This window comes from Capricornis sumatraensis, chromosome 2, assembly GCF_032405125.1.
Source record: "Capricornis sumatraensis isolate serow.1 chromosome 2, serow.2, whole genome shotgun sequence".
Taxonomy (NCBI): domain Eukaryota; kingdom Metazoa; phylum Chordata; class Mammalia; order Artiodactyla; family Bovidae; genus Capricornis; species Capricornis sumatraensis.
Genome location: NC_091070.1, coordinates 204,684,439 through 204,692,994, shown reverse-complemented (window position 1 = coordinate 204,692,994; position 8,556 = coordinate 204,684,439). Strand labels below are relative to the sequence as shown.

The 8,556-nt window shown below is 43.2% G+C and overlaps 1 pseudogene; it reads left to right on the top strand.

The window, feature by feature from the left end:
- Window positions 1-6,718: 6,718 nt before the first annotated feature.
- On the top strand, window positions 6,719-7,571 carry LOC138073716 (nucleophosmin pseudogene; annotated as a pseudogene).
- The last annotated feature ends 985 nt before the right edge of the window (window positions 7,572-8,556 follow it).

Genomic DNA, 8,556 nt, shown 5'->3' with positions numbered 1-8,556 from the left:
GCTTCTTCAGTGTTACTGTTTGGGGCATAGACTTGAATAACTGTGATATTGAATGGTTTGCCTTGGAGATGAACAGAGATCATTCTGTCATCTTTGAGATTGCATCCAAGGACTGCATTTTGGACTCTTGTTGACCATGATGGCTACCCCATTTCTTCTGAGGGATTCCTGCCCACAGTAGTAGATATAATGGTCATCTGAGTTAAATTCACCCATTCCAGTCCATTTTAGTTCGCTGATTCCTAGAATGTCGACGTTCACCCTTGCCATCTCCTGTTTGACCACTTCCAATTTGCCTTGATTCATGGACCTGACATTCCAGGTTCCTATGCTATATTGCTCTTCACAGCATCGGATCTTGTTTCTATCACCAGTCACATCCACAACTGGGTATTGTTTTTTCTTTGGCTCCATCCCTTCATTCTTTCTGGAGTTATTTCTCCACTGATCTCCAGTAGCATATTGGGCACCTAATGACCTGGGGAGTTCCTCTTTTGGTATCCTATCATTTTGCCTCTTCATACTGTTCATGGGGTTCTCAAGGCAAGAATACTGAAGTGGCTTGCCATTCCCTTCTCCAGTGGACCACGCTCTGTCAGACCTCTCCACCATGACCCGCCCATCTAGGGTTGCCCCGCAGGCATGGCTTGGAATCAAGATTGACAGGAGAAATATCAATAACCTCAGATATGCAGATGACACCACCCTTATGGCAGAAAGTAAAGAGGAGCTAAAAAGCCTCTTGATGAAAGTGAAAGAGGAGAGTGAAAATGTTGGCTTAAAGCTCAACATTCAGAAAACGAAGATCATGGCATCTGGTCCCATCACTTCATGGGAAATAGATAGGGAAACAGTGGAAACAGTGTCAGACTTTATTTTTGGGGCTCCAAAATCACTGCAGATGGTGATTGCAGCCATGAAATTAAAAGACGCTTACTCCTTGGGAGAAAAGTTATGACCAACCTATATAGCATATTCAAAAGCAGAGACATTACTTTGCCGACTAAGGTCCAACTAGTCAAGGCTATGGTTATTCCTGTGGTCATGTATGGATGCGAGAGTTGGACTGTGAAGAAGGCTGAACACTGAAGAATTGATGCTTTTGAACTGTGGTGCTGGAGAAGACTCTTGAGAGTCCCTTGGACTGCAAGGAGATCCAACCAGTCCATTCTGAAGGAGATCAGCCCTGGGATTTCTTTGGAAGGAATGATACTAAAGCTGAAGCTCCAGTACTTCGGCCACCTCATGCGAAGAGTTGACTCATTGGAAAAGACTCTGATGCTGGGAGGGATTGGGGGCAGGAGGAGAAGGGAACAACAGAGGATGAGATGGCTGGATGGCATCACTGACTCGATGGACGTGAGTCTGAGTGAACTCCAGGAGTTGGTGATGGACAAGGAGACCTGGCGTGCTGTGATTCATGGGGTGCAAAGGGTCGGACACAACTGAGCGACTGCACTGAACTGAGCCATAAAAAACGCTGAGCACCGAAGAATTGATGCTTTCGAATCATGGTGCTGGAAAAGACTCTTGAGAATCCCTCGGACAGCAAGGAGATCAAACCAGTCCATCTTGAAGGAAATCAGTCCTGAACGTTCACTGGAAGGACTGATGCTGAAGCTGAAGCTCCAATACTTTGGCTACCTGATGCAAAGAGCTGACTCGTTGGAAAAGACCCTGATGCTGGGACAGAGTGAAGGCAAAAGCAGAAGGGGGCGGCAGAGGATGAGATGGTTAGATGGCATCACCAACTCAATGGACATGAATCTGAGCAATCTCTGGGAGATATTGGTGGACAGAGGAGCCTGGCATGCTGCAGTCCATGGGGTCACAACTTAGCAACTGAACAGCAACAACAAGGACAAATGAAAACATTGACTTGAAAAAATACGTGTACCCTTAGGTTCCTTGAGGCATTGTTTACAATCGCCAAGACACAAACGCAGCCTAAGTAACCGTAAAGAAATGAGTGAGCAAAGCTGATGAGGCCTATGTGTGCACTGGCATTCACGCCTCATTTGAAATCACAGTTCTCTGCTCACATGTCTCTCTCTGCGTCAGGTTATAGGCTATAAGTGAAGAGCCTTCTCCCATCTTGTCCTCTCTGTTTCCCTAATGCCTGGCACACAGTAGATGTGCAATAAACATTTCTCAAGTTACTGTCCATCTCCCATCCAAAATTGTAGGATGCTCAACATAGGACCATGTCTCAATTATCTTTATGTTCCTCAGCTCTTTACCCAGCATTGGATATCACCTTCCATCCCTATCAACACTTTTCAGCTGACCCTGTGAGAGCCCCAGATCTCCAGCCAGTCTCTGAATAATTCTGAACTTGGACATTGATTCTTGCCTGGTGAAAGTGAAAGTGAAAGTGAATGTCACTCAGTCGTGTGTATAGTCCAGCTCTTTGTATAGTCCATGGAATTCTTCAGGACAGAATATTGGAAGTGGTAGCCTTTCCCTTCTCCACAGGATCTTCCCAACCCAGGGATTGAACCCAGGTCTCCCACACTGCAGGCGGATTCTTTACCAGCTGAGCCACAAGGGAAGCCCTCTTGTCTGGTCACTGCTTGACGTGTCATCCACTCTTGCTATGGAAAAGCCCTCTTGTCCTTTGCTGATAGCTTGCAGCCACAGCCAGAGAACTCAGAGAGTATTTTGAGGATTGGCAGGAGAGGAAAATGGGCAGCTTTTGTTGTGACCCCAGTTTCCACAGAATATCAACATATATATGATTTATTCATATTGGGTCTGGGTTAGCAAGAGTCTAGAGAATTCAGTGGGGGTATGGAAACAGAACCAAATGGTCATTGTCCACAGAACACTTCATTTCAAAGGAAAACATCCACTTTAATAGAAGATAAAACAAAGCAGCTGGCCAACTTTATAAAGTTGAATGTTTCTTATTTCATTATACATTTGAGTTAAAATACTGTGCATGATCTCAAAAGGATGGTCAAGGATATCTGTTCCCAACACACCTTCTCGGTCCTATTGGAAATGAAGAAAGAGATAAGTTCAGTAGACACTGAAAATAATAACTGCTTTGTCCTGCCAAATGGCCTGACAGTAACGTAAATCAACCCCATCCCTGAGCTTGTGGAATGCACGCAAGCCCACCCAATCCCAGAAGATAGCTTATTGTTGGTGAGCGGAATCCATCTGTATATTCTAACATGTAAAATTCAGAGGACAGATTACCTTGGCTTTTTTGCCCCTTTTTCCAGTTTTTACTCTATTTTTTTAAATTGAGATAACATTGGCTTATAAGATTACATAAATTTCATATGTATATTTCTATTTCTGTATACCCTGCAGTGCACTGACCACCGAAAAGTTAGTTTCCATCCTTCATCATAGAGTTGATCCCCTTTATCCATTTTACCCTCCACCTCTGCCCCTTCCCCTCTGGTAACCACTACTCTGCTCTCTGTATTTACCTGGATTGGCTTGTTTGTTTATTGTTTGTTTTTTATATTCCATATATGAGTGAAATCATATAGTATTTGTCTCTTTCTGACTTATTTCACTTAGCATAATATTCTCAACGCCCATTTATGATGTCACAAATGACATGGTTTCATCTTTTTATAGCTGAGTAGTATTCCATTGTATACACATGCCACATCTATTCATTTCTTTATAGGCGCTTAGGTTGCTTCCATATGTTGGCTATTGTAAACAAGCCTCAGTGAACCTAGGAGTACATAAATCTCTTCAAATCAGTGTTGTCATAGTCTGGATAAATTCCCCAGAGCAGGACAGCTGGATCATATAGTAGTTCTATTAATTTTTTTTAGGAATTTCCATAGTGTTCTCCATAGTGGCAGCACCAATTTACATTCCCACCAACTGTGCATGAGAATTCTCTTTTCTCCACACCCTCTCCAACACTTGTTATTTCTTGCTCTTTTGATGACAGCCATTCTAACAGGCTTGAGGTGATATTTCATTGTGGTTTTGATCTGCATTTCCCTAATAACTAGTGATGTTAAACATCTTTTCATGTGCTTGTTAGCCATCTGTATGTCTTCTTTGGAAAAGTGTATATTCAGCTCCTCTGCGTATGTTGTCATTATAAATGGGATTGTTTTCTTAATTTTTCTTTCTCCTAGCTCGTTGTTAGCCTATAGAAACACAACAGATTTTTACATGTTGATCTTGTACTTTGCAACTTTACTATTTCATTTATTATTTCTAATAGTTTTTTTGTGGACTTTAGAGTTTTCTGGCCTTCGCTGATGGCTCAGATGGTAAAAATCTGCCTGCAATGCACAAGACCCAGTTTTGATCCCTGGGTCAAGAAGACCCCCTGGAGGAGGGAATGTATCCCACTCCAGTATTCTTTTTTTTAATTAGTTTATTTATTTTAATTGGAGGCTAATTGCTTTACAATATTGTAGCAGTTTTCACCGTACATTGACATGAATCAGCCACGGGTGTACACGTGTCCCCCATCCTGAACGCCCCCCCACCTCCTTCCCCACCCCATCCCTCAGGGTGGTCCCAGTGCACCAGCTTTGAGTGCCCTGTTTCATGTATCGACCTTTGACTGGTCATCTGTTTCACATATGGTAATATACATGTTTCAGTGCTATTGCCTCAAATCATTACACCCTCACCTTCTCCCACAGAGTCCAAAAGTCTGTTCTTTACATCTGTGTCTCTTTTTGCTATCTTGCATATAGGTTGTCTTTACCATCTTTCTAAATTCCGTATATATGCATTAATATACTGTACTGGTGTTTTTCTTTCTGACTAGCTTCACTCTGTATATTCTTGCCTGGAGAATCCATGGACAGAGGAGGCTGGTGGACTACAGTCCACAAGGTTGCAGAGATCTGGACACGACTGAGTGACTAACACTTTCACTACTAGAGTTTTCCATATATAAAATCATGCCATCCACAAATGGTGACAGTTTTATTTCTTCTTTACCAGTCTGGATGCCTTTATTTCTTTTTCTTGCCTAGTTGCTCTGGCTAGGACTACCATGACTCTTCTTAAAACCAATAGCTCTTAATATTTCAAATGTCTCTTACCTGAATAAAAACTGGATTACAGAGAATTCCAGTGTTTTAAAGAGTCGTTTGTTGAACAGTAGCCAACACCAACAGAGAGGAGAACTTGCTGCTCACAAGAGCTTAAAGGACTTAACAATTTTAAGTGGTCACTCCATTCCTGGGTCTTGTCTGCTGTTGTGGACACTCTTGCCTGGGCACCAGCCCCAAGGTAGCACTTAGTAAACCAAATCACAAGACCCCAGAATGTGGTGCAGAATATCAATCTGTTTCCCGAGGAGACTGTTCTTCCTAGTCATTGACCATGACTACCCAGAGGTTCTGAAATGCAGGCCTCATGGAAAGAAGTTGACTCAAGTAAAGGTGGTTCAGTCCAAATTGAGGAGATAATTTAGGATCCCCTCACACTTTGGCAGCACAGTCTTTGGCGCCTCCGAGTAAGTCTCTCCATATTTCTTATCTCTAAGCCTGGCCACTCCATGATATCTCCGCACCCTTTAGCTTAGACTCTTCCCAAGATGCACACACGTGAAACAAGGAGGTATAGGAGGAGAACCCGGGTGTCTGGGGACAGGGTGGGAGGGGCACTTTTCTCTCGTAAACCTTTTATTTAACTTCTGGAACTTTGTGCCATGTGAATATATAACACACTCAAAGAAAAAAAATATATAGTTATAGAAAGAATACCCACACCCTTGACCTTGGGAGCAGTTCTCAGAAAGGCACAAGCCCCAGCCAGGCGCTGCATTTCCCAGCATTTCCCAGAGTCCAGGAGAGAGGCGCGCTGGCCGTCTCAGGATGGCCACTCGCCGGGGTCATCCTTGTGACCACGCACCCACCATGCAGAGTCCTGCTGGAGTAGGACGCTGGCCCTGGGGGTGTCCTTGGGACAATGTTGGGACACCTCAATCCAGCCTCCCAGCACTTTCCAGCACGCCAACATTTTCTTCTTTAAAATAAGAAAAGAAAAATAAAGAATTTTTATTCAATAAGATTTCTCTGATTGCACAGTGGATAAGACTCTGCCTGCCAATGCAGGGGAACATGGGTTCAATCCCTAGTTCAGGAAGATCCCACGTGCTGAGAAACAGCTAAGCTCGTGCACCACAGCTACTAAAGCCTGAGCGCCTGGAGCCTGTGCTCCGCAGCAGGAGGGGCCGCTGCAGGGAAACCCACTGAAGGCTCAGTGCAGCCGAAACTGAGTAAATGAATAATGAAAATAATAAATCAATGAAAAGAATTTGTTATTAAAAAAAATAAGGGTTGGGGAGGATGGGTATGAAGAAATTGGGATCTTTGTTGTAGACTTTTGGTGGGAATCTAAAATGGTAGAGCCACTATGGAAAATGGTATGAAGCATCCTCAAAATATTAAAAATAGATCCACCAGATAACCCAGCAATCCCTCTTCTGGGATTGAACTGAAATAAGGATCTTGCAGAGGTATCTGCACTCCTGCATACATTGCAGCCTTATTCACAACAGCCAATAAATGGAAATAACTCAAATAGGCACCAGCAGATGAATGGATATGAAAACTGTGGAATATTCATACAATGGAATATTATTCATACAATGGAATATTAAAAACAGAAGGAGCCCTGGTGTGATTCCGTCCTGCGCGGCTGCTGGTTCGAATAGTAGTCGTTTAATTCCGTCTGGCTTCTCTCTCACATAAGCACGTGCCGCCAACCCATGGAGGATTCAGTGGACATGGACATGAGCCCCTTGAGGCCCCAGAACTATCTTTTCAGTTGTGAACTAAAGGCTGACAGAGATTATCACTTCAAGGTGGATAATGATGAAAATGAGCACCAGTCATCTTTAAGAACGGTCAGTTTAGGGGCTGGAGCAGAGGATGAGTTACACATTGTTGAAGCAAAGGCGATGAATTTTGAAGGCAGTCCAATTAAAGTGACACTGGCGACTTTGAAAATGTCTGTACAGCCAACGGTTTCTCTTGGGGGCTTTGAAATTACACCACCTGTGGTCTTATGGTTGAAGTGAGGTTCAGGGCCTGTGCACATCAGTGGACAGCACTTAGTAGCCGTGGAGGAAGATGCAGAGTCAGAAGAAGAAGAGGAAGAGGAGGTGAAACTAAGTATATCTGGAAAGCGTTCTGCCCCTGGCAGTGGTAGCAAGTTTCCCCAGAAAAAAGTGAAGCTTGCTGCTGATGAAGATGATGATGACGGTGATGACGATGACAATGACGATGAGGAAGGAGAAGAAAAAGCTCCCGTAAAGAAATCTGTACGAGATACTCCAGCCAAAAATGCACAAAAATCGAACCAAAATGGAAAAGACTCAAAACCGTCAACACCAAGATCAAAAGGTCAAGAATCCTTCAAAAAACAGGAAAAAAGCACCTAAGACACCGAAAGGACCTAGCTCTGTAGAAGACATTAAAGTGAAAATGCAAGCAAGTATAGAAAAAGGTGGTTCCCTTCCCAAAGTGGAAGCCAAGTTTATCCACTATGTGAAGAATGGTTTCCGGATGACCGACCAGAAGGCTATTCAAGATCTCTGGCAGTGGAGGAAGTCTCTTTAAGAAAATAGTTTAAACAGTGTGTTAAAATTTTTCCGTCTTATTTGAGTTCTGTAACAGTTGATATTTGGCTGTCCTTTTTATAATGCAGAGTGAGAACTTTCCCTACCGTGTCTGATAAATGTTGTCCACATTCTACTGCCAAGAATGTGTTGTCCAAAATGCCTGTTTAGTTTTCAAAGACGGAACCCCACCCTTTGCTTGGTTTTAAGTATGTATGGAATGTTAGGATAGGAATAGTAGTAGTGGTGGCCAGACAGATAGAAATGGTGGGGAGACAAAAATCTACATGTGAAATAAACTCAGTATTTTAATTAAAAAACCCGAAGATCCTTCTCTTTTCAATAACACTGAAGACATAAGAGAAATAAGTCAGTCAGAGAAAGACAAATACTGCATGATTCCTTTCGTATGAGGCATCTAATATAGTCAGATGTCTAGACGTATACACTATAATGGTGGTACCCAGAGGTGGAGGAGGAAATGGGACAAAGTGTGTAAAGCTAGTTATACAAGATGGATAAGTCCCAGAGATGTGCTTTAAAACATGTGCCCAGAGTTATCAATTAAGTATCACACACTCAAAGTAAAAAAGAATGTGTCTATCACAGTGTACTGAAGAAATCCTGAGCTGGTAGAGAGGGCTATCTGCCCAGCGTTTTGGGAGGAATCAACATGAAGAAAATGCATGATGGAATGGTTAGGAGTTTTGGAGTCAGAGATATCTGGAACTGAATGTTGACCTAATCGATTGCTGAAAATGAAAGTGAAAGTCGCTCAGTCATGTCCTACTCTTTGCAACCCCGTGGACTATACAGTCCATGGAATTCTCCAGGCCAGAATGCTGGAGTGGGCAAGCCGTTCCCTTCTCCAGGGGATCTTCTCAACTCAGGGTTCGAACCTAGGTCTCCCGCGTTGCAGGCAGATTCTTTACCAGGTAAGCCACCGGGGAAGCCCAAGAATACTGTAGTGGGTAGTCTATCCCTTC